At 26.7% G+C, this 27,114-nt stretch overlaps 1 protein-coding gene across 1 annotated transcript in view; it reads right to left on the minus strand.

Annotated features, from left to right (window-relative positions):
• The window catches only part of LOC119685852 (putative uncharacterized protein DDB_G0286901), a 59,896-nt gene extending 34,736 nt beyond the window's left edge, over positions 1-25,160 (minus strand). Inside the window, exon 1 of the mRNA XM_038100248.1 lies at positions 24,585-25,160. The gene's annotated coding sequence lies outside the window, so the exon portion shown is untranslated. The remainder of the gene's footprint in view (positions 1-24,584) is intronic.
• Positions 25,161-27,114: the final 1,954 nt, after the last annotated feature.

The following is a 27,114-nucleotide window of genomic DNA, read 5'->3' on the forward strand; positions in this document are numbered from 1 at the left end:
CTGTATTTCTATTGTAATCAAAATATTAAATATAAGTAATGATATAGTCTATAATAGTTCAAATTTCTAGAAAGTTTGAAGTTTGTTTTCGAGGCTAAATTCAGTTAAGCTAAATTTTTAGTTTATTAAGAATTTAATTAATAATAATATTAATAATTTTTAATTAATTTTATTTAATGTTTGAAATAATTGGAATTTTTTTTTTATCCATTTAAAATTCCATTCCATTATTATTGCTATCAATAAAACTTCCACTAACCATCAACATCATCATACAGAATAGATACTCATAAATATATTTTATAAAAGTAAGTAAACTTTACATTACAAGTATTTTTATTACAAAATGATCTTTTTCACTTCTGAATATTTTAATGTTTTACGAAAATAAAATAAAAAAAAATACTCTTATGTTGAAGCTATTTGAGCCAGAGCACTTAAGCACTTTTAAGCACACTTTCTTAACTCAAGGTATTTTTAAAACCCCTCTTTAGGCCTTAACTGGATTATTGTTTATCACTTTATCAGACTAGGCAATAAATGGCCTCAGAGATTTGATTGGTTACACCCCGAGGAGCATTAAACCATTCTGAGATTTGATAACGCGGTGTTGGTAAGTCTGACAGTTTTCGCAAATAATTTCAGGGTTCTATCTTTTATGTATTTTTTGATCGGATCAATCTTGAGGTCCCTATATTTTTATTTTATTTTTATTGCATCTAAATTATAAAGCAATGTCTTCAACTTCCCACACTTAACTTATTCAACTTAACTTATTAAATGGCAAATAAAAACACTAAATACGAGGAAGGGAGAAGAAATAATCAATGTTACAGTTAATATAAACATAAATAAACATAATAACATAAATAAAAAAAATGGCAACTAAAGTTGAAATAAAAAAACGGATTATAACTTCATGAAAAATTGTATTTATGGAAACATTTCTGAAGAGATGATTGCACATTCGAAACAAAATTTTGCAAAATTTCAAAAATCCAAAAACGTAAATGAGACACACTTTGCGTTGACCGACTGGTGACACTACAAGAATGGCAATTAAGTGGAACCCGGTGGGTGTTAGAAGTAGCGGCAGACCTGCTAACACCTAGAGACGGTAAATTGAAGCTATTGACACGACGCAAATGTCGTACCATGATGAAAGGATAATTTGTTTTGCCGGCCGTATTGCTCATTCCTAGGAGTTTAAAGCATTAAATATGATAATACATTTAAGACCGAAAAGTTTTCGGAAATTCTCATTTAAAATTCGCGCGCTGTATATTTTTCGATATTTTAAGTTTATGTAGTTTTGCAGCAATTAAGGACAATTACTATGCCAAAAATGAGCGCGATCTGTCAGACAGTTCGTTTACGGCAGCTGTTGAAACCAGTTCACCTCAGTAGTGCGTTGCGAAAAAAACAATGGAAAAAAATATTGGACAAAGAGTTTGCATCAAATTTTGTGTTTCGAACGAAATTTCGTGTGCAGAATCGTTGCGAATGCTACAAAAGGCTTATGGGGAATCAGTTTTATCGAAAACTCAAGTTTATGAGTGGTACAAAGCCTTTCAGGACGGTCGTACGACCGTCGAAGACATTTCGCAACGCACTACTGAGGGGAACTGGTTTCAACAGCTGCCGTAAACGAACTGTCTGACAGATCGCGCTCATTTTTGGCATAGTAATTAAGGACAGTGCTGCCAAACTACATAAACTTAAAATATCGAAAAATATACAGCGCGCGAATTTTAAATGAGAATTTCCGAAAACTTTTCAGTCTTAATGTATATAAAATATTTCTGAAGACCAAATAATATTCTTTCCATAAAGAAAGCGTGCAAGAAGGAGTTGAATAAAGGCTTTCTTCAATGTGAACTTTGTAAAATTGTGCAATTTACGCAACTAATTTAACATACTATGTTAACTAAAAACAGAGAATTACAATGTCCTCATTTTTTGTTGAACCAAATGTGGTCTATAGTCTTGACATAGTCTTGAAGTCTAATATTGATAGATTAATTAATAGGCAAGTTCAGGTTAGCTAAAAAATGTTTTTGAGCAATAGCACAACACATCTTAAAGTTTACTATATATTATTGTTCTTGAAATAAAAGTATTCGCCATTTTGTCACTAAATGGTATTAGTAATCATATATCTAGTAACACTAATTTAAATATATCAAGCGAATATGTTTGAATGTGCCCGATGTTTGGGTATCATATGAATTAAAGCAAAGAAATTTTATTGATCGAATTACTACCAGAGAAAGAAACAAAGAAACAAAGTATAATGAAATCAAACCATTTTTCTAGCAAAGTCTAATGTAGACTTCAAAGTCTAGATTGACGGCAAAGATATATATATTTTGAGTGTTTGGTGGGATTGAAAGGGAATTGTCTGCCAGACCTGAATTGGCGTACAGAATAGATCGTATGCAACTTTGATGAGGGGAATAAATTGATGAAACTTGCTTGGGCGTTTTTCATACATCTACAGTAAAGCTCGGACATCTGACCACCATTTGTTTTTGTCTCTTCAAAACTAAGCGGTAAAAAATTGGACTACCGAACCAATTCTAAAAATCACTTGACAAATCAAAGAAGTTGTAGACTGATGCAATTATGAAGTTACCTAAAAAATCCTTAACGATTAAGGTAAATATATAACAGATTTAAATTAAAAATCAATAAAAAATATATTTCAATTCTAACTATTGGTAATTATTATTATTTAATAATTCTAAAATCCTGAATGGATAATTATTACTTTTGATTGTTTTGTTATTATTGTTGTTGTTAGCTATTTTGTGTACATGTTTCTCTGTTTATACAATATCACAAATTATATTATATATATATTTTCACATTGTGTTTTGAAATCATAATTATTAAATAAAAAATATTTTAGATACCCCTGAAGATGTTGGAAAATAACCAACGAAACGTCGGGTGAAAAATGAAATAAATTGAATTTTATTTGCATCCTAATAATAAGACCAGAGTAGCCTAAAGAAAATTTTAACAAAAAAAAATATATTTGTTCAAAAATATACCGAAAACCGCGGATTCCTTCAATATCTTTTGTTATAATAATATTAGAAATACTTTAAAGAAGAGCTCTGTATTTGTTCAGCACTTCTTTCGTAAAGTTCTATTAAAGTACTTTTTTGGTACTATTAAAAATACAAGCTGCATAAGAAACTACCTGGTATTTTTTTGGTACTATTAAAAATACAAGCTGCGTAAGAAACTACCTGAAAGCAGTATCTTGAATCGATTCACGATATGCGTCTCTTTTTTGTTGTAAAAACATTTATGTTCTTCTTTGTTCAGTTAACTCAGTTATTTAAAATTTTTTATAAATAATTATGTTTAATCTTGTAGTTAACAAAAAAATGTTTTTTATATGAAATCCTTTCGATTATTGCTTTAAGTTTTGACAACTGACCCATAACCTCTTCACGAAAATTTATAAAATTGCTCTCCGCATAAAATTACTTGGCCATAAAAAGGCTCGTGTTTCCGGATTTTTTAATGTATTATTGTTATGAATTTTTTCAAGCAGTATTAAACCTTTTACAAGTTACTTTACTAAACCAGCTGAAATTTATTTTACATCTCAATTTGACACATTATAAATAAAAGTTCATATAAATCCATTAACACCTCAAAAGAAAATCCAAACGAAAGGACATACAAATCCATAGCTTTCGCAAGGCCAATTATGGTTAACAAAAACAAATTTCTTTGAGTCATTTTGGTTTCATTAATATGGATATATAAATATATATATATGTACTCGCAAATATTGTATATATTTTTTTCGTGGTTTTACTTCCTCTACATACACAATAAATAACTCTCGCATTTTGGCTGAACTTAATCTTCTCACCACAAAAAAGATAAAAACTATTTTGTCATTTTGTGAAATGAATTTACTTTATATGAGTTTGTAGAAAAGATACAGAAGTCGGAACACTCTTATGTATAAGAATGTATGTTTATATTTTAATATTTCTCGTAATGCATCTCAACTAATCCGTGTATTCAACGTACACGGACCATAATTGAAAGACAATTTTTTTTAGCCAGTGTCCTGTTATGATGATGGGTTGTCACTATTCATTTGAATATATTTTTATTTATTATCAGTGTGAGAATATCATGTCATTTTGGACTTACTTTCTTACTTTCTTATATTCTAATTTGATGAAGTGCGATAAAAAACTGTATAGCATATAAATATTTGTTTGAATGAAATGGATTGTCAGTCAATCTGTTATATGTAAACGTTATATTAATTAGAATAACAAAATTAACAAAGCAGTGAATTTCATTCATAGTCAAAAATAATGAAAATAAATCTGTATTTAAGTCTGACTATTTAAGCCTGAATCCATTATGATCATGTTTTCAAAATCTTTTTGTGCAGTTAGCAGTTTGCAATAACCGTCCTCGTCTTTGCATTAATATATAATTATAAAATATTTTATAATTAAAAGCTTAAGTTTAAAATTTTTTTCAAATAAAAGTATTTCTTTCGCTTTGAAAACTGTTTAAAATACCCAAGTTTGCAAAAAAATACAAAAAAATTTTCGTAGATTGGAACCAAAACCAAAAAAATAGCTTTATAAACACTACGGAGACACGTCACCATTATATTGAATGATTTAAAAATGGTTTACCGAGTTATGTTGCGGTTTTATGGTTTCCAAAAAAAATGCTAAGCAGTCAGAAAGGTCGCTAACATCCAAAGGGTTAGCAACTCCAGATATTTTCTTTTTATTTTATTCGTCTTGTAGTTATGGAATCTTCCATCACAATCAAGACTAATAATAAGTTATTATATTAGAATAAGTATTAATTTTTTATTGAAAATAATATTTTATAAAGAAAAAAAAACAAAATTTCTACAGTAATGTAAGTAATTTATATATTATACTTGTACGTGCCACAGAACTATAATGTGGGCTTAAATATATTTAATTTCTTCCAAAACGATAGAGAAAGCTCACTTGAAAAATTGTAACACAAAGATATACGAGACAGACTGATAAAATTCGTGACGTTTGTATTTCAGTAATATTAAATTGGTATAATGCCAATATACTTGTGCGAGTATCAGTTATCACGGTTAGTAACGATGATGGCCTTGGTGACATCTAAAATAGGTTTAATGAATATTGACTCATATTCTCTAGCAATTTGAGTTTTGTTCTTATAGCCCAACGGATCCTAGGAAGCAAACATATAAGCAATGATACAATAGGCATACACATATACTTTTTGTGACCGGGTCTTGCATATCTGTGGGTACAAGTAGTTTTAGCACGCTAATTATATTTATACAAAGACACAAAACTTAAATTTAATGTTACCTTTATTTTATGAATCTTAAGACTAGAACTAAAATATAAAATCATTTTAAGCGATTGCAATAAATTAGTTCCCACGAACAACTTTGTGAAAACATCAAATTTTGCTCAAATATGCTGTACAAAACATATGTATCAGATATCATCTGAAACAAACTACCTTTGATATTTCTCTAGAATAGACACTAAAGAATGGGATGATGTAACATGGTCTCGGAATGTATCCTCATTATTACTTGCATTTCACACCATATCATTGACTTCTTCTTTCTCCCTTCATCACTTCTTATTCTCAATCAGTGTTTATATCCAGACGTGAATGTGACATTAAAGAACACTACCATTTTGGTGATTTCCGTCTACCACTTACTGAGACTTCACTGTTCATAGACTTTTAAAATAAAATCGCATAGAAAAATATGCAATAACTCTAAAGATACCAGAAATTAAATAGAGGAACTATATTTTATCAAACAAATTAGAAAAATTCGAAGACTATTAAAAAAAATTATTAAGTAACATATATTCACCAAAACTAAAATTATAAAGGCTTACCTCAGAAATGATTAATTCTGTAAACAATCCTCAAACTCTCAACGTTTTAAAAATGGACATCCATAAAGTTTTGGTACTTAAGTGCCGAAAATTTGAAATCACCTCAAAAGAATTCAGCATATCAAAAGATATCTCATTGAGAAGATTTGCTTTTTTGAACCTAATGGCAAGGTCGAAATAATTTGTCGAAATAAAATTTTATTGAAATCTCTATCACAAGTGCGTTCTATTTATTCTTACTTTTGAAACCCTGCAGCGAATAACCGCGTATATTACAATCGGAAGATGCAGTTCTTTAACTAAATAAAATTATTGTTTTTGTCACTCAGGTTTTCAGTTCGTTTCTAAAATAAATCACGTTTATTACTAAGAAGATATGTCACATAAATCAAAGAAAACGCCAACACATTTGCACACCTACTGATAAATTTATCACTCTAAGTAGACCTCAGGCAAAATTATAAAAGTGTTTTGTTTATCATCAAATCACTTGACGTGGATGTATCCCTACATGTGTATGTATCCTTACATATGCGTGCCGACTAAAGTTTATGAAACTTTTAAAAATTTCAGATATTTTCATATACTTTAACGTTGGTCCTTTTTTTGTCCCGTAATAATCTTATAAAAACGTTTACCATAAATACACTCCATGCTAATAGAAAAGCATTGCTTTCACTATTGTTTGCGCACCTCAAAGGTTAAAGTGTCCTCCCGTTGACTTTTTATGTAGAGAAGCACTACTCCGAATTGCATATATACGTGGGTATATTTATATATATATAAATATATATATATATATATACACAAGAAGTAACTATAACTTTTCAATATGAAAAAAATAACCTTTTAGTTTATATTGTGCGTAGCAGAATAAATGACAGTTTTTGTGATTATAAAAATATTTTTTTAATTTTTTGCAATTGTTTGCAATAAATTGACAATAAAATGGAAAATGGTTTTTTTTTATCAATGTAAATCTGTAAGATGCTTTAACTTTGGATTAATAATATCTTTACCAAACCACTTAATAAATTGTAAATACTTTTTAGTGGATTTGAAAATTGATGTGCTTTTAAAGTAATTGGCTTCTTTTTGAAGTTAATTTTAAGAAAATAAAGAAAATAAATAATATTACCAGCAATAAATAATATTTTAAATATTCAAATGTTTTTCAAAAAGTTGTAATCAAGATTCGGAACCAAAATCAGAATATGAAATCAGATAAAACTAGATGAATAAATTATAATTAAGTGCACTTAAATAATTATTTTGAAAATATCGTGACAGCTCCTGGTGCTCCTGGTTTTTTCACAATTTCTGCTTTCAAAAGATCCAGTAATGCCAGGAAGTAGTTACTATTGACGGTTTTGGTTTTTCCCTTTTCGAGATAGTCAATGAAGATTATACCATGTGCACCCCAAAATACTGAAGCCATAACCTTCCCAGCTGACTGTTGGACGCTTCGGACGTGGTTCACCGGCTGCAATCCACTCAGATGATGATCGTTTTGATTCGGAGTGAAGTTATGAATCCATGTTTCATCCATTGTCACATATCGTCGAAAAATCTAATTCATTACGTGTACATATAGCCAAACACTGCTCATCATCAACACGTTGTTGTTTTTGATCGACTGTGAGTAAACGCGATACCCACTTTGAAAAGAGCTTTCTCATGGTCAAATGTTCATGCACAATTGTAAACACACTGCCTTTTGATATCTTTACAGTCTCAGCTGTCGCACGCAATTTCAATTTACGATCAGATATAACCAATTTCTAGACTTTTTTTGATGTTTTCTGGAGTAACCACCTCAATTGGACGACCAGAACGTTCATCATCATCGGTGTCTGTACGACCGCGTTTAAATTCAGCAAACCAATAACAAATGGTTCTTTTCGATGGAGCAGAGTCCGGATAACACTTTTGAAGCCATTGCTGAGATTGTAAAGTATTTTTTCTCATCAAGACGCAATGATAAATTATCACACGAAATTGTTTTGAATCCATTGTTTTGAAAAAAACAAAAGTAGGTTCACTTAAATGGCTGTCACTTTTTTTCTGACTAACCGAAATGTCATAAAATTTTACACATAGGCTTTTGAAGATTGGTACTTCATAAACGTCATATGGATTTGACAATGGCAGCGTCATCTGTGTGTCAGTCGCACGACTTATTGAGTGATGTGCTATATCTGGTTTAATTCAGCTAAATTATATATTTAAATTCAAAGAAGAAAAAGTCAAACTTCAAGTCAATGCATTTTTTTGTTCACTAATTTCATATTAAGTTTAGTTTTTAGCAGCTACTTCGATAACCTTAATTTAGAAAGGTGAAGGAATAGGAATTAGTGTGATTTCTATAGAATACACATATTACTTGTTGCATTTACATTAAGATTAAAATTACAAATAGAATGTAACTGATATACTGACATCGCATTATTGGACTACTGGGACACTGGGTGACTATTAAGGAGTACTGAAAAGTCTCTTTTCGCATAATTATAGATCAACAAAAAAAATTGGTGATGGAAGAAGATGTAAGATGTATTGCTGTGTAATTGATAAGTGATCATTTTCTTTATACGATTATTTCTAAAAACGTCCGCCTACAATAATTAACTTAAACGTAAGACATAAATTTCATAAAATTCAGTTCATAAAATAAACTAATTATTTTCTTTGTCTATTATAGATACAATCACGAGTCTATTTTATAAGGTAAAAAAACTGGAAAAGCTGCCAGTAATATCGAATAACATATAGTATATATAATCACACATCATTAAACATTTTAATTAAGAGAGACTTTAATTTTGCATTATATATGAGCACTTTAATTTTTTAACGATGATATGTGTTTACTAATTAATTTAAATTTCAATTGCTTAATATTAAGATTTAATTTCTTTAAGTAGTCCATTTTGCATACTTTCGTCTTATTTGCTACAGAAACATATATATTTATAATGTGTTTCATTCATCAATCATATTAATAATATTGATGTAATTGGCTTCAATACTTCAATAAACTAAAGCTATAGCTATTATTATTACATTTAAACGAAAACTTCTTAAATTTTTGAGATATATGCATCTTTTAATATTTGCACTGACTTTATTCATTTGTTATAATATAAAGTTTTCCTACTGTAATTATGAAAATAATTAAGTGAGAAATTAAAAATGTTCTCACCAGAAGTTAATACAATACATTTGTTAATACATTTGTTTAAACAATATTTCTATATATTGCAATGAAATAAAATTAAAAAAACTCTTAACCATATTTAGATAATTTAAATTTTATTCCAATAATCTATTTTTCACTTTACTTTGGCATGCTATCAGTGCCCAACATATCTAAAATACATGCATTAAATAAACTACATCTGAAGTAATAATTAACAAAAAAAAATAACAGCTGAAGTAATAAACTAAGAAGTACAAAAAGAAATAGACAAAGTGCCAGCTGACAGTACTAAAAGGTGGAAAAATAATTTCGGCAAAAAATGTGAAAGTGCAAAATCCACTTCGGCTTGCAGATAACACTGTCCTGCAATATGGCATGGGAATGGACACAATTTAAAAATGTTTTTCGCTAAGTAACGACGCAATCATAGTATGGAAACTACAAAATTAAACTTCGAAAATTGCTATACATAGTGTATATTTATGTATAAGTAGTTATAACCTAATTAATTATTAACTGTTATAAGACTATGATTATAACATATTTAAACTATTTGATTACAATTGCTTGCCAACTAAATTTTTAATTTTAAATTCAATGTAATATATCGGAGAAATTATATTGCTATACCTCCAAAATTAAAATATATTTAATGATACATTTAAAAGACTAAAAATAAATGCAATTTAAATTCTCTAAATAATTTTAGTTCAGATGTGAAAAGAAATCAAAGTAAAACAAATTTTAATTTCGCAGTAAAATGAATGACGCAAAGAGCCTAAATGGATGATTGCGACTTAATTTCCGCACGAAGAAACGAATTCTTAAATTAGTCAGGTTTAATGGAATTTTGTTCCTATGAAAAAGTCTAATTGCTAATTGAAAAATGTGTATATCAAATACGTTCACTTTTGCTTTCTATTTACCTAACGTTTTTAATATTTTGTGAATCTTAACAAAGTAAAATATGTATTTATTTTCCATATGATTTGTACACACATATAACATAGTATGAAAAATGTATTTCCCATTTTTATTCAAGAGTATTTATAACCTGATAAAACATCGCAAACTATAAATATATTTAATTTGCATGACAGGAAGAACAATGGTTTAATTTCTCAATAAAAATTAATGTTTCGGAATTGAAATTAAAGTAGTAGTTCAACTCAGGGTGTGGTTTCATATTGGTTTATCGAATTCATACTCGGTATCAGTTCATTTAAGTGCATTTCTCTTCAGTTAAAAATATTATAAATCAAAGGAGTGTTTAAAAAAGTTTATATTTATATACGTACAATATAATTTATTCCATTGAAAAAATTCGTTTTAATAGAATGATATTAATTATAATAAAAAAAAGTAATTTGCAATACATTTATTGCATTAATATATAATTTGTATATATATACAATAAAAAATATTCTTTTGGAACTGTTGAGTAGAGTTTATTTTTAAAGAATACCGAATTTGACGATTATCTCATTTAACAAACTCAAAATTCCATCTTAGACTATTTTTTATAACAAATAATGCATTGATTTTTCGTATACTGCTGGATAAGAGCCATTTATGAAAGGTCCCTCAAAAATACTATAACTATTAAATAATGCTTCCATAAAATTGACTACAGAATTAATTTCTTTATACAAAATTTTGACTTTATCAAAGAAAATATGAAAGATACAAACCGACATGAAATTAATGAATTTATGTTTTTTAAAAAGATAATTGTAACTGAACTACTGAAAACTATATTCTTTGTCCAATATATATATTGCATTTAAGAAATTTTTCAATTTGCTGAATGAGTTTTTTATTATTTTTGTATTGACTGGAAAGAAAACAAAAAGTATTGTCGACTTTTATCTGCTTTTACTGAAATAATAATTAAACAACAGAAACTTAAAACAAAAAAGATTGAAAGAAGAGGAAATACAGAAAAATATAAATCGCTATCTTATTGAACGGCATTATCTCTTCAAACAGTATCTGATATCTTAATTCACGAACTAATTAATTTTATTTGCTTATTTTTTCCAATGCCAATGCCCATGGCATTCACATATTTGCAATACTTACTTTTCACCGCAAGCATTTAATCTAGTTAACATTCATTCATTCGCTTGCTATTCACAAATTTGTAGGCGTTATTCACTCCTACATCGTATGGTGGAAGGCATAGTAGAGATAGTAATCCTAGATACCTAATTGATTCGTTGGGTATTGCTTTTTGTAGTTTTAAAACTATTATATTATAAAAATATCTGAATGTAAATTGTTTCTAGATTCACATGATCAAGCAATTAATACACTCAGAAAAATATGCTCTAACCACAGACTAGTTAAATTGAACTGATAATTTTGTTAGAACAATTTTAGCACATGTGATAAAGAAGATATGGAAACGAATATGTGGTATTGTTGAACCAACATGATCTGTGAAATATAATTATTTTAACCTGAGATTTAGTTGAAATCGGGTTAAATCAAGCAAATTATTTGTCTGAGATATTAAAATATCTTCACTTTAATCAAAGTCAATAAAAAAAATTTAACTAAACTAATAGTTTATTATTTAATTTAAAATATGTTTACCATAAATCCTCATTTATTTCCTTTTTCAATTTATGTAATTCTATTCAATCAGAAAAAATCGATAAGTCACAAGACAATTTTATTTCTTCAGAAAGGCAGGCATTCATGCAAATAGACACTGCGATTTCTCTTTCATCTGCTCACATTAATTAAGCAATTTGCCCAGTACGCCTAGTCTGTACTATTGACAGACTGAAACATTTATAAAATTAACAAAATGTAATTAAGATGTCAACATAAAAAAATAATTTATATTAAAATGAGTAAAATATCTGTGAAGCACATCTGGAAGGCAGAAAAAGTGCTGCGAGTGATATGAGTAGATTTCGCTTTCTGTGATATTGGCTGCGTTACGTCGATTAAAAATAGACTTTTTGATACAGTCAAATTCTATTTTTGTGGTAAAGAGTCCTTTTAATATTATTTGCTGGCACGATGGGCGGTAAAAACGTGTGAAATTATCAGTGTATGCCACTCATAGAAATCAATATGATGAGAAAAAATTTGCTGAGCTGTTGAAAATGTCATTGGACCAGTGATGTCGGAAATGCTTTAAATATATCTTCGGATACGCCAGTTGACAACAATAGTTTATTGCTGTTTTTCTTTATGGAAATATGAAAAGTGTAATACTGAAATTTTTTTGTTGATGTGTAAAAAAGAAAATACATTTGCTTTCGTGACATAAAAAATTGACTTTAGGTATAACAGAGTAAGAATTGTTATTAAATTATTATTATTTAATTAAAATGGAAAAATAAAAATCTTTTGTGGAATAAAAAATTGATTTTATTTCAATCGTGATAATGAATTTATTACTGATTTTTTCTGCTCAGGAACAAACCAGGCATTTATGGCCGTAGTATAATTACTGCAGGGCAGAGTCTTAAAAAATGGTTTCATTCATTCTCATTTTCATTTTGTATGGCTTACCTTTTTCAGTTTCATGGAAAAGTTTAAATTTAACCTTTTCTCGAATTATGCTATCTACTAATTTGAATAATTCCTTAAGTATACATTTTAATGTAATTTTCCTTAGTTAAACAAAAAAGTTGGTCGTTTTTGTTTTTAAATTCGAACTTTTTTAAGGGTTGCGGGTCATATAGGACTAGTAATAGGGTTTTTGAAATGCTTGCTAATATATAATAAAATATAATTTGTAGTGGAAATGTTTATATACTTTACAAAGTTCTTCATAAAACTAGTTTATTATATTAATCAAAATTTTTTAAATTCTTTCAAAAAGGAAAAATTTTCTTTAAATAACTTTAATAATTAACAAATTCAACTAAAGAACCTTCATGTTTTTTTGTCACGGAATATTTTTTTCGTAGCTCATCAACATAACCTTTGTCAACTACTTTATTAGGAAGCCCTTTTAATTAGAACGTTTAAGGTTGTAAATTTTTGGTTTTGAACATAAATTGAATTTATCTGATCTTAGTGGGTAGAATGGTCTAACTGGAATAAAATCTTTAACAAATTGAACAACAATTTTATTTGATTACCTTTAATTAACTTCATTATTTAACTCAATACTAAGAAATAAATGACTTAATTAATACGTAGTCAATAAAATAAAAAAGAGAAGACTAGTGTCTACTTTGTTCAATACTCTTTGAAATTTCTAAACCTTTTTAACGCTTAGTTGCTTAGGTCTAGACGTACTTGACAACTGTATATTATACAGAAGCAAGTGAGAAAGTTTTGGAGTGATACAATTTGAAGATGGGTAAATAAAATATTAAAATTGAGGACTGACAATAATATGCTCTGCCATATCATACTAGTTATCGAAATTGTCAAGAAAATTAGAAGAAAAAAATAACGAATATAAATATGAGTTTTGTTTACTTTTTTAACTAAACAAAACTCTATCGATATAACCACTGGCAATTTGAAATCTTATTAAAAATCGCTATCACGACTATGTTCATAAATAAAAATAAACATTGCAACTTTTAGCTTATATTCAAAATAATGGAAGTCAAAGAAACCCTTTAATCTAGAATTACAGCGAACCGTTATTTTTTGTAAATATTATAAAAAAAATCAGTTCAGAAGCTTGAATTATGTGAATTAAAAGTCAAAGTGGCAGCTAACAGCATCAACGGATAATTTATAAATATGCCAGCTAATGAAATAAAAATTAAAGTAAGGAAAAATATTGAAAAACTTTACAATAAGTTTGTGTAGAAAACGTCTTTTAAATATTTTTTAAAATATATCTATAAATATCAATAAAGAAGTACAAAATAATCTCTTTAGTTTTTCACCGGGAAGGCAAAAATTCGATTTTAATCGAGCCCTTTATTATTTAGATATGCCCTCTAACAGCTGTATTTGGTATTATAATTAAAATGATTTTCTTACTATAAATAGTAAGTTTTATGTTATTATTATTATTATAACTATTAATAGGAATATACAACTTTTTCAGTGATATCGAATTATTAATGTTGTTAAATACATTGTTATATGGCGTTCACTCTGCCCGAAAATGGCTCATTTTGAATGAGCAATTTGAAAGTGTTCAAAACAGCTGATTTTACAACTTGCCTGTTGATTTGATTTTTGGTTTATGCCAAAAAAATGTTGCATGAAGATTAAATATACCTTCAAACCTTACAATATAAACTGAAAACATATTTTTAACTTCTATTAAGTACTTTTTGGGAAGTAGAAGTTCCAAAGAGAGGTGCATTGTTTTCAAAGAAATGCAACCACCAAACATTTGTTTACCATTTTTTTTTAAATATGTCTTTATCAAACTGCCAAAATGCCACGAAAAGCTTTTATTTAGGGTAAGTTCAATGTATTTCTATGCATTTGGAACACATTCGACCCTTGTTGGAACGCATTCATACAGAATGTGATCCAATGGCTCTCATTCGCGCTTGAAATTTTGTATGCAAGAATGAGCCATTTGCTTCACATTTTCGATTTTTGACCAAAACGAGCCATTTGAGGCCATTGTAAATGCCGTATTATTCCAGAACCCGAATTTAATGACGATATTATTCCAAAAGCATGTGTAATTTATTTTATCAGGAAAGTAATAATCTGCTAATTATACTTTATTTTATTTTTATTTTTATTAATATATTTGCGAATATAGATCAGTAATTGCAATTATAAAACACGGATCAGTATGGCAATTTGTTGCTTTTTAAATATGTGTGTATATATTTATAGTATTTGAATTTTAAGAATATTGCTGTTAATATTCGCAATATTAATATTAATATTATTTATATTATTTATGTTTGACTATGTATATAGTCAACTATGTATATACTATGTAATTTAACTATGTATATACATAGTTCAAATTAAGTTTACTCGTTTTTTAAAACAACAAAAATAATATATAAATAATGCCGTTATTTCCATTAGTGAGCTAAATCATTGAATATTTATGAGGCGTCTGCAATGCTGTCAGGTATTATTAATAAGCCGAAACTTATTTAATTCTTACATTCGCCATTTTTGTATTTACACCTATTAGATTGCAGTTCAAATACCTTAACGCCATAAACTAATAAACAAAGTTACTGAATATTATTTATTTATATACTTATGCGTGTTAGTATGTAGTACACAATTAACATCATTTACGAATTCGGACAGTATATATTTTCACTTTTTTAATGGATGCGTTTTACATGACTTCACATTTGCGTAAATGATACCCATAAGAAATCGAAATTATTTCGAAATAAGTTTGAACAAAAACATAAGTAATAACTATACATATGCATTAAGTAATTATTATGCGTACAACATTAATTACTTAAAATATACAATAATATATTATAATACAAATATTATTATTTGATGTGAAAGCAGGTAAAGACCATAAAGTAAAAGCGTAAGTTCACTAAAAAGAAAATACTCTTTAAAAGTTTAACTTTTGTGGAATAGTTAGAAATACCACTTTAATTAAATAAATGTTTTAAAAAATTTAAATACATTATCAAAAATATTATTATATTTTTAACTGCTGAAAATGTTTATTTATTTTATAAATGTGTAGATTTCAATAAAAATTCTTGCAACCTTATAATGCATATAATCTAATTATTTATCTATTTATGAAAAGAATTTAACAATTAAAGTTATTTTACTGTTTGTTTTCATTCCTTGGAAGTCACAGTAGTTTTAAAAAACATAAATGCCATCATTTGATTAAAACATTTTGTTGAAATTGACACATATTAGCATTTAGTAGAAATTATTATTGTCTTTTTGTATATAACACTTTCTATTGGGAAAATTCTTTAAACCAAAAGATTATCAAATAAAATTTTCAAAGAATTTCATATTAAACAACACTATAAATATGTCTATTATTTCCGAAATAATATTGGTCCTCAAATGCTTCTGCAACAATAACTATAAACAATTTTTCGAAAGAAATTTGCAGCAGCTGCTTTGACTCTTACGAAAAAAGGTTCCACAGTGCGTATACGTAACGCCAAACGATTCCATTGTAGCTCACGTGTAAAGTGAAGGCATAGCTCATAGGTTGCATAAGTAGAACTCACTTTCAACGCGAAAAGTATTTAATATAAAACCTGATTTAAAATGATTCTAAATTTTTTTATTTCATAAAAGAGATTTTTCAACTCCGGTGTGAAGGTTTCCAAGGGCGATTACATACGCCGATGCTTTTAAGTAGCGTATTATATAAAACAAGACTATAACGAGATACTTTAAATTTAAATGTCTACAATTTAAATATATCAAAGCTAATATGAAAAATGTTGTCCTTAAATGAAGGAAATATCTTAAACGCAATAAAAAAAATTAAAATAATCATTCGACTACTTTTTATTACAGGTTCATAAGGATTTTGGTTAATAAAAACGGAAACAATAAATAGATTAATTTTTGGATCCTGGAAGCACATACATATATTTGCTTGTAATATAATATATGTATTAAAATGTGTACAAATTGTTTCTATTTTAAAATCAATCACCTTTAGTGATAAGTTCAGAAATCAAATATATTGTCATTATTAATCATTCTTGGGGCATTCGAGCTCTACCGCTACTCACCTCAAGTATATATCTTTTACCAAATCCCATATATTAAAAGCATATATTTCTTTACCTTCTCTGTTAATACATTCTAACGATTTGGGTTTCTACTGTCAAAATTAATTACCTCTACCTATTCAAACTGCATTGTAGTTCTTCTTTCTTATCCTCCTTTATACATGCGAGCATACATTGCAATAATTAATAATAATAAAAGGTTTTTTATGAACAAAATTGTTGAACCGCTGCTTCTTCAAAGTATTAATTATTGATACGAACAAGTGGTAATGTGATATCTTGCAAAAATGGCGGGTATAATAGATTTTCCCATTTTTATCCCTTCCAATAATTTTTCACAAGTACATGAATGTGTGCTTTTCGTAGATGATTTATTTCCTTATACAGTCATTTTTACACAGTGGTTTATTTTAAATGTATAATTTTATAATGGTAAGGATTCTCCATAAAAGCATTATTATTATATTCTACCTTTCAATTGTAAATCATATTGTCTAAACCTGTACAAAAGCACTGTCTTTTTATACGAGTATATACCCGTAAATTACTTTACGCTATGTGCTATCTTAATTGACCCATTCTTCATCATCAGTACATCTATGTTGTTTGAGCTACAATTTATATACTATTTTCAATATCACTACCTCTCACAATAAATGGCTTTCATTTTTCCTTGCATTCTATTTTCAATGCATGTAGGTGGTCCTGCCAATATATGACGATTCTACAGATTATTGTTGGCATGGAGTTTATTTTAAAAGTTCATACTTTGTCTAATATTTTAAACTCACCACTTTTAAAATATTGAAATTTGTGGGTGCAACTTTTAAGTGAATAGTAGTCACATTTATAACTTTTCTTATAGAGACAAACAGAGCAATTGATATCATTCTATTGAAACCACATATCTCTCACATACATACCTATTCCCAATTTAATGCCAAAAGAAGTGTTGCATATATGGCTGCAGCAATTAGAATGGACGGTTTGTGTTAGATCCTTGTTATTTTTTGGGTCCTTTACACCTTTCGAAAGTTACTTCTAGATTTCCGCTGACACATATGCGATAATTTTGTTTGTTGACATATACACCAAACAAAAATAAGGCATAGCTCTGATGAAATTTTGATACGAAAAATCATGATAAGTTTTGAAGCATGTTTTCATACTTTTAACACGTTTAGTGCTTTTTGAGTAATTCATATCGAAAACAGAAGTCTTAAACTGAAGCTATAGTATTGTCGTACTTTTATTTGACTTATGACAGATATGAATAACACATTGTAAAATAGTATTATATCAATTTATTTGAAATCTTGCAATGCAGCGTTCAACAGACACGTAACTGTTTTATGTAAACAATCAAAAGTAAATTCTTTTAAGGTAAATTTTTTCTTGCCGATAATTCTTTTTTTTTTGTTGCTACATACTTAGTTAAACCATTCAATATATTGTGTTATTTTCTCTATAATATTCATTTAATATTTTACATTTTATGGATGCATATAAATTTAAAGTTTTACACATTTATATCACGAAAAGGCAAAATTCTTGAACATGCAACATGTAGGTACAAATGCAGCTCAGCACGACTGCATCGGACGGTAAGAAGTTGGTCTGTTGTTTTCTTGTATTATGAAACCATACTAAATTTACATATTTCAAGTTCATAACATGAAATATAATCTATTACACTAACTAAAGTTTCTTAAAAGTTTTCTTAACTCTCATTTAATATCACTGTCGAGAAATTTATTATCGCATTAAGATACTATATAGCATAACAGGGAGTTATAAATCAATACATTTAATTTCAATTTCTTTGACAATTACAAAGTAAAACATAATTTATTTAATTTAAAATAATTTATACAAGACCTTAATATAGTCTTTATGACGAAAAGAAACTATTTAAAAATTAGACGGGTTCAAATAGCAAAGAAAGGACAAACACAAAAATTTATTTAATTTATTGAAATTTGTCTGACCATACAACGCTGTTTCGAGTATTGCCAAGTACTCATTATCAGTGGTCTTAGGAAATAATCGAATTTTTTAATCAGTTTATAGTCCGTATATACTAGTACATAATTTGTTTGGACTGCAAGTGCCAGGCTTTTATTAAAATTTCAAATAAATTTCTTAATCGCTTTGGAAAGATTGGAATTCAATGATTCAATGATTGTAAAGTTATTAAAGGTAACTGAAAATATCTAAATTTATTTATTAATCAAATCGTAATTTACATTTTAATATATTTTAAACGATTTAGTGTCACATTTTGTTTAGTTCAAAGACAGGTAAGTACTTTGATTGAAGTTAATGACCATTTATGGCATTTAATGACACTTTATAGGAATGGAAATGTCTGAACTTCTTAACAGACCAATCAAATCCTTTAACAGTCTAATGATTTTAATATTGACAGTAATTTTAAATATGAAAAGGAAATTGTGAATTCTTATAATATTTAAAGTTTTGCGAAATTATTTTACCATAGCCAACAGCGAGGCAGGACCGAAATTTATACGCAAAAGTTTTCAGTTAAAATTTTACTATAACATTTAATATTGAGTTGTAAGTTAACAATTATTTAACTTGATTTAACTTAAAATTGTTAAAATTATTATGCGAAAGAAACTTTGAAAGAAATATTTTATATTTAGTGGATTTATTAAGCAAATTTTCGAAACTTTTCTTATAAAATGTTTCATATTGATTTACCCATTTTGGAAAATACATAAATTTCTGATAAATATTTGGTAAAATAATATCCGTTTGCCTAACTTTTATAGATAAAATTCTAAATCATATTTGAAAGTTTTAAACATTTATTAATTGAATTTTGTTTAGCATCCTTTTGAAAACCGCATAGTTTTTCCTTAGTTTTGTGATACTACAGAGCTCATATTTTAACATATTTAGATGTGATCTCAATCAAGCAATAAATAGTAAAATCATGATGGTTGTAAGCATACCAAATTGATCTTATAATGATTATAATGAATCAGTGGAAAGGAATAGATTTTCCTGAGATTCTATGTGAGATTCTATAAGTCCTGATTCGTTTTGACCTCACTAACAATGCTTCATCACAAAGTTTGAAGAAAGATGGCACTATGGAACATTTTCTATGCTTTAAATCTGCGCTCTCAAGACCTAGACATAAAGTTCTCAAGTACAACGCTCTAAGTTCTTTACTTCTTCTAAATGCTCTCTCTAATTCTTTAAGGGAGATGAAAGTTTTGTAAACTATCTGAATTTTTTCACCCAAATGTGTTTAAATTTTTCAAAAAAAGGCGAATATTTTGTAAAATTGATGAATTTTCATAATCTGACTGCCGTGTATCTTTTTATCAATTATTATCCATAAATATGAGTTTGGTAGGTCAGAGAGTCTTACGGTAGTTATATGATGTTGTGAACCTACTAAAAAATAAAATAAAACACATATCTAGCGTTGACACCGTATTGATTTAATCTTCAGTTTCAAATCTTCTATTAAGAAATTTCATAATAAAATATTGATGCATCCGTTTCTGTAAAATCTATAAGGTCACTATATATCATCCATATATGCATGATATTTTCATGAGATATATGAGTCACCAATTCACAATAACATACAAATCATGCGATTTAATAGCACTAGAATTCTTTTCGTGAAGAAATAAACGACTTCTTTGAGGATCTGGTTTAAGTGAACAATTCTCAAATTCCCAATACCTTACAAATTAACTTTTTTCAAGCTATGGTCAAGTCATTTACTAAAGACTTATCAAAAATTTCTTCAAGAGGATTTAGTATTGAATGATGTTTCCTAAAGAGCATTTGAATGATGTTATTTACCAGATTTTATCAAGATCTTAAACACAAATGAGTTGAAATTCTTTTACTTTCGTTATCAGAAAATGGATAATCCAGTATTATACTTGTAAAACATTTTTACTTACATAAATAAATTAAAATATATTGAATATTATTTAAACGCGTTTAACATAAAACATGAGAAACTTAAAATGTTTTTCAAAATTCATGGAAATGTCAAAAGAAATCACCCTGGAGTGTGTATTATATATTGTATATTTCAATACTATTTGGGTCAACTTCATAGAATTTGTACAAATGAAATGATTTGATCAATTATATAAATTTACATAAATCAATTGCTTTCGGCACTTCAAAACAAAGATTTAATTTTTTTTAAATTATTTTAACAACGAAAATACGGTGCGTGACTAAAATCTACTTCTCTGTAATGTCAGGAAATTAATGCGATATAATCTCACATTAAACACGATTGAAACGAGATTATATGAATAAATTTACATGCCTAATTAATAAGCAATTCAATATTATATATCACATAAGTTTGTATTTTATAATATTTTCAACTCCATTCTAGTACAAACAAAAAGTTAATGGTATTTGAAAAATTATTTAAATTTTTTAAAGTAGCACTTCAAAGTTTTTAGATTTATATCAAATATCAAAATATCAAATTTTACTGATAAATCATCAATTTTATTACTGAAATACATGTTAAAATTTAGTTTTCTGATTTGTAGAACACACTTTTAATTTTATATGTAATTTAATTAATATTTTGATTAATAAAAGATTTAAAGTAGAAAATGATATAACTTAGATATTGTGAAAACACGAAGTAATGGCCACTTAGTTGTCGTATATTTTATTTTAGGGAATTTCTATCTACACAATACTATAATTTATATACTATAATCTGGTACGAGCAATCAAAGCAATAATTTTAGTTTGAATTGCTCATTTTAAATTTTTATGATATTTGGGTAATTTTCAAGGCAATCATTTGGTATGGCATTATCTTCACCTCCGCCTTTCCTTGTATAAATACAAGAAGATATATAAGAGCATAGTATAGGAAGTATAGTGCAGTAATTAATTTCGGGAATAATGGTCTAACAATAAATCAATGTATAAGAATACCTTATATATCTATAGTAAATGGAAATTGGTTAACCTCCAACAAATAAAGTTTTGGTTGGATTGATGTAAAACAGCACCGTCGTTATGAAAGCGGCCATTTTTTTGATATTGTCTAAATTAACCAACAACACAGGCCATAAAATTGGACAAAATGACCTTCATGGATTTTTTTAGAGTTGTAAAAAGTGCTTTACATATTTTTAGGATCTAACACAAATAACAAATAATCAAAACTTATTAACTGTTAATAACAAATATAAATATATTTGCACAATTATAGTTTGTTGTACAAATACTAGTTTCATTTAATTAAAAAATTCAATATTATGAAAAAAAGAACATAGACATTTTATTAACATAATAATAAAATTGCCCATAATTACTTTTCTTTAATAAAAATTATTTAAATGTAATTTTAATTGCAGCAAAATGCAATAACCATAAATGTATTTAACCTATTTAAAAAGTATAATGTCATATAAATTCATTACATTATTATTAATAAAATGATATTAATACTAATATAAGTTCATTATATTAATAGTAGCATTATGCATTGTATGTTTTATGTTATAATTTTTTTGAAATTATTTGTCAATGGATTTATTTAATTAATTTTTATAAATATTTATTATGTGTTTTTTGAATGTAATTATTTTTATATAATTATTTTATTATTATATATATAAGTATATATATATTTTTTTTTTTAATTTTAATTTTAAATTTTTTATTAACTGCTTTAAATTAGTCTGAAAATTTAGTGAAGTAGTGTTTAAAGAGCTTTAACATTTTGGGTAGGTGTAAGATTATGTTAAAAATCTTTATTTATTTTTTATTGAATATTTCATTTGAAATATATTTATTTGCGTAAATAATAAGTAAATTTTATGAAATTTGAACTAAAATAAAGGTACTTTATGCCTGCTGAATACATTTTTACATCTATGCTCCTTACTCACCAAATTGTGCTTCATCAGATTATTACTTATTCCGATCAATAAAAAGCGTTCTTCAAAACTAGCTTTTCAAAAACCATGAAAAAAATTCAAAAAATGACATAATTTTTTTCCATAGATCCTATAAATTCTATGGAAAAGATGTTCAAAAATTATAGCTAATAAATATTTTAGTTAAAATAAAATTTACTACTTCTTAGAAATAAAAATATAATTCACTCTATATTATACAGAATGGATAATGTTTTATAATGTTTTCAATCTTCGAAAATCTTCAGTTTCATGAAACAAAGTCACAGCTAGTGGATTTATGTACTTGCTTTAACTTTAAGTGTTTTGCGATTGAAATCGTTGCAGTATTTCTACATTAAAAATTACACGAATATTTTAATTTTTTAAAATTATTTAACTTATAACTTAATTAACTATTTTATATTTTTAGAATGGTACGATAATATAAAATACTTAAGTCTTATTTTTGATAGAAGATACAATTGGCTAGATAATATAAGGGTCAAAAAGCTGGCTTGTAATATAGCTCTGAACGTTCTCAAACCATTAACACGGGCAAAGTTAAATGTAATAAATAAAACTCTGCTTTATAAGCAAGTAATCAGACCTTGTTATTGTTTATCTTTTAGTCAACTATAAAAGTCTACTATTTTTTTATGTAATATTTTATCACAATATCAAAAAAACACATTATTATTATCATACATTATTTTTTTATATTATATCTAAATTTTCTGAATACTTTATAGATGTTATTCTTGGAACTATTAAATCTTGATCGTATTTATTATTATTTTCAAATAATTAATTATTAATTTATTAAAGTTACAATATTATAAAAAATATTATAATTATATTTATTAACATTATTATTAAATTATGTTATTTTTTTAATATTTATTTTTAATATTTATTTATTGGCTTATGTATTACTTAGGATAAATTTATAAAAAATATATTTTGTTATTTGAATTCGAATTGTTAATTATTATTTTTTTTTTTAAATTTCTTATATTACAACCTCATTTTTATTATTTTTAATCTTATATTGTTATAATTATTATGATAAAATTCACGAAAAAATCATATATTTACTTAGACATTCAAATAAGTCTTAACTATTGCAATAATTTTATTTTTTAATAAATTTTAAACTTTTAATTTTAATTTAATTTAATTTTTTTTCAAATTCATTTAAATTCATTAAATTTTTGTTATTTTCATTAATTATTTAATATCATTATAATTTTAATAAGAAATTTTAAGAAATTAATTTTAACAAAATAATTTTATTTAGTCAATTTGTTATATATTTTTGCTATATTTATTTTTTCGAGAATTGTTATTGTGATTATTTTGCATAAAATAATTTTTTTTTCAAGTTTTTGTTAGTTTTATTTATTATTTAAAATTGTTATAGTTTTTATATATTTTATATATTTATATATATTTTATTTTTATTTTTTGTTGAAGTGTTCTTGTAAATATTTCGAATAAAATATTTATTGATTCTGGTTTTTGTTAATTTCATTTGTTATCTAATTTTGTTATAATTTTTTTTTTTCGAAAAATAAAAAAAAACATTTTATTTAGTTAATTTGTTATATATTTCTGTTGTAATTATTTTTTCGTGAAGGGCTCTTGTAATAATTTCGCATTAAATAAATGTAGTCAAATAAATTTTCAGTTGTTGCATTAAAATCGCATTAAAATATATTCATTTTGAAATATAATCAACATATTTTTTTTTTGATATATTAATATTTAAACTTGTATAAACTAATAGGAATTTCAGTATTTTTTAATTATCTAAAATTGTGTTTAAAATTATTTAACACCAATTCCCACTTACCTTCCTGTTGACTTGTTCACTTCGTTGACTCAGAAATTTATCCAAAAATAATTGTTGCACAAAACTGTTTTTAAGTGCGGCTTAGGTTTTTAATTTCCAAATTCAAATTCAATTTTTCACCTTACAAATCAGTAATAAATCACTTCGCACAATTTAAGGTTTTAGATAAAATTTTTATGGCTAAAACAGTGAAATTTTTATAATCTTTACGGGAATACTTTGGAATGCAATTAAACTCAATTGCCTACTAATTTTATTGCGCACACGATAAGTTAACACAAATCTCGTTTAAGTATTCACCTTTGAGCACAATAGATAACTCCAAAAAAGTTAGATTTATATTAGCCTAGATTTAGGACTCTACAATTCCACGTTTTCACAATTTAACAATTTCACGATGAAATTAACAGATTCTGTTATCAGCAAATAAATTCAATCTCGTACAATTGCCAAAAACGCCAATGCTGGGATACGCTGGACTAAAATAATTTGTAGCGGTTATGTTTGAAAACTTGGTTTGCCGTGTTGATTGCGGAACAAAAGGTTAAAAACTGATGCTATTCAGGCGAACGCAACAGGCTGACGATGTACGTACAACTCAGGATAAAAGTTTAACGTTACTGCTTTTTATATACGAAAGTTAAAAATTTTGCAATACACCGAATTGAGTCGTTTGTATCCAACGAATAGGTCCTTTGCTGCTTGTATTTGCAGAGCATGCGTTTGGCAGGAAAAATATATTCTGATGCGTGCCACGCATTGGAGCACTGGAGCATTGGAGCATTTTGTTGCTGTTATGAAAGGTGGTAAGATGTTGCCTGACTTAGCCACACAAACGAAATTTATGAATGAAAAAATGTTGCTGTGGGTCGTTTATGTACTGAGCGCAACATGTGTGTATACAAAGATTGCTGCTTGTATACATTGCTGCCTTTGTAACAATTTTCTTCTATGTGCAAGCAATTGGGAACTGCTTGTATACATTTTAGTTTGGCAACATGTTGCCGAACTGAATGAACTGTTTGTTGTCTTGTGAAGTGTGTTGGTGGTTGCTTCGGTGGTTGTCGTTTTGGGTTCACCTTCAAAAAAATAAATAAGTACTCGTACTTAGCTGTTTTAATTGCCGTTTAATCATATGTAAAAAATAATAATTAAAATATAATGCGTTTTTAATAAATGAATTTTAAAAAGATATTTGCATTTAATATTTATTATGTTTGTATGTGTTCTATTTTGTAAAGGTAAAAATATATTTTAAATCTTAAACGTTTGTGACAGAATCGATTAATGCAATTCAGGTGTAAAATTACTTACACAAATCAAGTTTTTTTTTGGATTGATTAAGTTTTTTATTCTTTCTCAATTCCCATTACTTTTTTAGCTTCTAATTCTTCGTGGATTGACCATGTAATAAGTGTACTTTTTACAATTTAACTACTATACGACAAAGAAAATTCAAAATTAGAGTGTACAGGGGCGGAACCGAAATCGAATGCAAGGGATTTTATATTATCAATAAAATATTGCATATTTAAATTAATCGTAATAAAATTATCTCCGGGTTATGCTACAATCCTAATTTTGTCGCACTTGCATTGCTACAGAAAGAATATTAAATATTCTTTTTATGCTTAAATATAATGTAAAATTTTAATAACAGGAGATAACACATTAAATATTATATTAATATTTATATATATATTCCGTGTTGAATTCACTAATATATAGGCTTGAATATCAAAGGTCATCTTAACGAGTTCAAAGATTGATGTAAGTGTTATTGGCAGGTATAATTACTCGTACATTTCATTTAAAAGAAAAGCAAACTTAAGAAAAGTTGTGTTTAGATGCTTATTGTAACAAAAAAAAAAGGTGGCAACAAAATGTCGGCAAAATAACTATCAGTTGATGATTATTACCAACACTGGTTGGTCTTAGTAATGATCAGTTAAAACACAAGGTAAGTATAAATTGATGAATAGCAATAGAAACCGTAATTCTGAATATTGGAATGATTGATAAATGGATCAAGAACAAATTTACCATTTGTTCCTATTTTAGATAAAAAAAACAAGAGAATAAAAAACAATAACTACATATTATATTATTATTATATCATTATATATTATTATATATTATTTTTATGTTATTATATATTATTATTAATCATAGTATAATATATATTGCTATATTATATATTGCTATATTAAATAATTATATTAATGACTATAAGTATAAAAAATCGACTATCAAATGTTGCACTGGAATAGTAAATCGGACACTAGTTAGAAATAGATCGTGTGTGTAGTTTTTGCTCGTGCATTTAATGTATAATACTTACAACTTTCAACCTCGATATCTCAAGAAGTAAGGTATATCGACATATAGCGTAGTTAAAAAATTTGACAAAGTCTGTTGTCAAATTGGGGTTCATGGAAAATCGTAAAACCGCCGACATTTATAATAATAAATCTTCAAAACGAGCTTTTCAATGCGTTTTGTACTCTCTATTAGCAGATAGCGAAATTGG

The sequence above is a fragment of the Teleopsis dalmanni genome, chromosome 2, assembly GCF_002237135.1.
Source record: "Teleopsis dalmanni isolate 2A chromosome 2, ASM223713v2, whole genome shotgun sequence".
Lineage (NCBI taxonomy): Eukaryota > Metazoa > Arthropoda > Insecta > Diptera > Diopsidae > Teleopsis > Teleopsis dalmanni.